Source organism: Bos javanicus, chromosome 1 (assembly GCF_032452875.1).
Source record: "Bos javanicus breed banteng chromosome 1, ARS-OSU_banteng_1.0, whole genome shotgun sequence".
Lineage (NCBI taxonomy): Eukaryota > Metazoa > Chordata > Mammalia > Artiodactyla > Bovidae > Bos > Bos javanicus.
Genome location: NC_083868.1, coordinates 46,820,457 through 46,824,535, shown reverse-complemented (window position 1 = coordinate 46,824,535; position 4,079 = coordinate 46,820,457). Strand labels below are relative to the sequence as shown.

Here is a 4,079-nt window from a genome sequence, read left to right as displayed (position 1 = left end):
GAGTTCCCAACCTCCAGACCTTAAACTGGTACCTCCTTTAGATCAACCGTGGCATTAGATTAGAAATAAAGTGCACAATAAATGTAATGCACTTGAATCATCCTAAAACCATCCCCCCCACCCCCATACTCGGTCCATGGAAAAATTGTCTTCCACAAAATCAATCCCTGGTGCCAAAAGTATTGGAGACCGCTGCTTTAGAGTGTGAACTCACATCTATCCATTCCCTGTTCAAAGAATAAGTTTTCCTTTGCTTCTGGATCAGACTTGGTCTCTCCCCTTCAATGGGTTAGAAAGACTCCAGGCAGAAGGACCCTTGTTGGGGACTGACTCAAAACGGTGAGTAACAACTGCAAAACATTGCAAACTTTTTCCCAGAGTGATCAAGAAGTAAGCCCTGGAAGTTCAGTATTAAGCCCTCCTCTATGGGCTTTAAATTTGTAAAAATATTTTATGCTTCCTCAGAGTGGTGTAAGATTCTTGGCAGGCATGGATGGATTAATGTAAAAGGTATCAAAGCCATCGCAGTTACCCTCCGCCAGAAGAATTCCCTAGTGATTGACCAATAACCAGGACATGCCATAGACAGACAGCAGCCCACTCTGCACAGGTTATCTGGTGTGGGGCTAGGTGGGATGGGATGTAAATGAAAGTGAGCAAAAAGATGAACAGAGTAAACTGAAGTGCACCAAGGCATTGGTACATGAAAGCATCGAGGCACTGCCTCTAATACTAAAGGTCATTAGGAAATGTAGAGCAGAGTAAGCTACCTTTCTATATAAATCCACATCAAAAGGCAGAAGGGAATGCTTATAGTTCCGTTTATGATAAAATAGTCAAAGAAGAAAAGGGCAAGGATGCAGCAAATTGACATGCAGATGAGACCCACATAGATCAAATAGGTTGTCAAGGATGTTCACAGCAAAATGCTTGTGTGGAAACTCAAGCTTTCAGGGAAGTAGGAAAGATCACCAGATTCTCACACCTGGTGAGGCTACTTCGTGACACAGGTGAAAACCCAAGTACCCATCTTAGATTTTATAAGAAAATGCAAAAAAAATGACTGAATCATAGCAAAACCGTCACTCATGCCTTTGTAGACTATACAGATGAGAATGTGTTCAAGAAATCTCAAATCTGTTCACAGAAGTGAAATAGTTGGGAATGAAAGTAAGCTCTGCTTTCAGCATGAGGAAGCCTTGAGGCTTAACATGTCACATGTATTAAAGTTTTCACTATCAGGTTAGGGCAGATGTGCAAATCAGACTTATCATTATAGCCTGCCAGAAAATTATGATGTCTAGAGTATAGCCTGAGACCCAAGTTTGAGTAGGTGCAAATCAGAAAAGCAGAGGGATTTCCCTGGCAGTCCAGTGGTTAAGAATCCACACTTCTATTGCAGGAGGCATGAGTTTGATCCCTAGTCTGGGAACTAAGACCCCTCATGCTGCATGGCCAAGAAATAAATAAAAATGAATTTTAAAAAGAGAAATAATTAAAGGAAGAAATCAATTTTAAAAAAGAAAAGAAAAGTAGGTTGATTTTCTCCTTCCCCTCTGGGCTGGATGGAGCCCACAGCAGCTATGGGAATCTTAGAAGGAAGGCTCCAATTTGTGGGAACCAGTGGTGGTTCATGGGATGGAATTGAGAGTTCCAAGAAGCCTACTACCGGATTCAGACTTGCCCAGTTATGTTTAGAAAACTGAAGAATGTGCTGACAGAAGCCCATTTTTGTGTGACTGAGAAGTCTCTAAGGAGAAAACCCAGGTTGAAGGAGTTATGCATAATGAGCTCCACTAACCACAAAGAGTTTTATGAAGGGATGGATGAGGGGTGTGGACCCAACATGGTGGCACTAACTCTTGTAAGTCCCAGTTGGACTAATGTTTGAGACCTGGAGAGAGGAAGGAGACTGAGTAAAACTCTGAAAGGAGGGGGATAAAATTCAGCAAACGCTCAGCACAGGTTTGAGGCCTGACTTCCAGAGTATGACACAGCAAGGAAAGGGTGTTTTCCCCTTTGCCACAGCCTGCCCCACCCCACAGCAGTGGCTTCCCAAGGATTCCAGGATCCATTAATGCCTGGAGGACATGCAAGTTATGCCCTTTAATAGTTAAGTAGTTTGGGAGCACATGTGACACTGTCCTTGGTGGTGAAGAATATTCAGGGCACATTATAAAGAACTGAAGCTCTTATAAGAACAAAGGGACCGGGGCCTGTGTAACTGTGATTATTCTGTTCTGATGAGACAATATCATGTTCTTGTTAATCATGTGAGCTCAGGAATCAAATGACCTGGGTTCAAACTCAGGTTCCACGCTGACTGTGCAAACAACTCACCAACGTCTCTGGGTCTCAATTTTCACATCTATTAAGTAGGGATAATGGCAGGACCTAACTCACAGAATCGTTGAGAGGATTAAATAAGTAAAAAGCTCGGAAGTTTCTGGTACATAAAAGGGGCTCAACAAGTATTAGGTTTGTTTCTTGTTTTTTGACTAATGAGTGTACCCACTGGCTGGTGACAGCTAAGAAAATACATGAGAGAAATACTTTCTTCACCAAAACCAAAAAAGATTTCTATTACTTACATTGAATCTACATGCACAATCAGGCTTAAGAGAGCTTCTGGGAGCTATACCAGGGTTCACTGATGCATATGCGGGTACTTCCTCTTCCAAAAATCACTTAAAGGAGCCTACAGATCTAAAATATAAAAATAGGCTTAAATAAGTAATAATCAGAACATAAAATGGAACCAAGATAGAGCTAAAAAACATACACACTTGCTAGCTGAGCTATATAATAGAGAGGTCAAAGGTCTTTCAAGATACATAGAACCCTGTTTTGATGTGCCCTAATCTGGCAGGGATGATGGGACATGGAAATTTATATTAATGTTGCCCTTTTTATATTCCAAGTGCACAATTGTGATGGAGATAGCATATAGCTGCTGTCACACTATGCGGCCTATATACAGAGTCCTACCAAAGACAAGAAAGAAGTAAAGAAATAAAGCTCAATTCTTTTTCCCTGCCTCAGAAAAAACAACTCCTTGGACCAACTTAAATATGGAAACCTAGAGAGACAAGTTTAAAGTAGTGATTTGTATGGGTACCAATCAGAAGAGTCAAGTATCTTCATTTATTTTAAAGACTCTTTATCATCCAGGAATAATTCATCAATCGTCAATAGAAATCACTTTACGAAGTGGGTATATTAAAGAATTGTTGTTAGAGTATGTGTAGGTTGCCATGCAAGCAAGTAATTTGTCCATGTGATCAAAGTCAGTTGGAAAATGCTGAGTTAGGAAAGCTGGGTACCAATTTGGCAAACATAAAAAGATGTCCCCTGAAACCTGAAAGAGACAATATTATTTTACAATTTTAAATTAAAAAAGTATTTAAAACATAAAGTTCAATTTGCTTGGAGTATGTGATCATTCAGGCTCAGGAATATGGAAGAGACTAGTAGAGATGGGGAGTTCCGGTGAGTCCGGCTTCCTCAACATGGCAGCACCCTTGTCAGTGGAGGTGGAGTTCAGAGGCAGTGCGGAGCTCCTGTTCAACAGTATGGAGAAGCATCAAGTCACCTTACCTGGAGGAACCTCCTTGTCTGGATCAAGAAGAATTTGCTGAAAGAGCAGAGTGGCCAGAGCTGTTCATCCAAGGCAACAGCTGTTCATCCCTGCAGTCAGGGATTCTGGTGCTAATTAACGATGCCAACTGGGAACTGCTGAACTACCAGCTTCAGAACCAGGACAGCATCCTCTTCAACTCCACGCTGCATGGTGGCTAAGGGCCGCTCTCTGTGTCTGGGCACCCTTGGGGTGGGGAGAACAGAACGATCAGACATTCCCTGGGGCCCTACTTCCAGATCTTCCTGTCCCCCTTGGCTACTTTCTTCTCACTCTGTCCCCTGAGCTCCCTCCAGGCAGGGAAAAGAGTCCAGGTGCTAAAAATGAGACTTTCTCAGGCACGTGAGCAAGGGAAGGCAGGCCGGCTGGCAGGTGCCTGGGCCAGGCACTCCTTGCCCCAGCAGCTAAGGTGGAGGAGGGTGCCCCTCAGCGTGGCAGGAGT

At 42.9% G+C, this 4,079-nt stretch overlaps 1 pseudogene; it reads left to right on the top strand.

Annotated features, from left to right (window-relative positions):
• Positions 1-3,495: 3,495 nt before the first annotated feature.
• Positions 3,496-3,813, top strand: LOC133227899 (ubiquitin-related modifier 1-like; annotated as a pseudogene).
• The last annotated feature ends 266 nt before the right edge of the window (positions 3,814-4,079 follow it).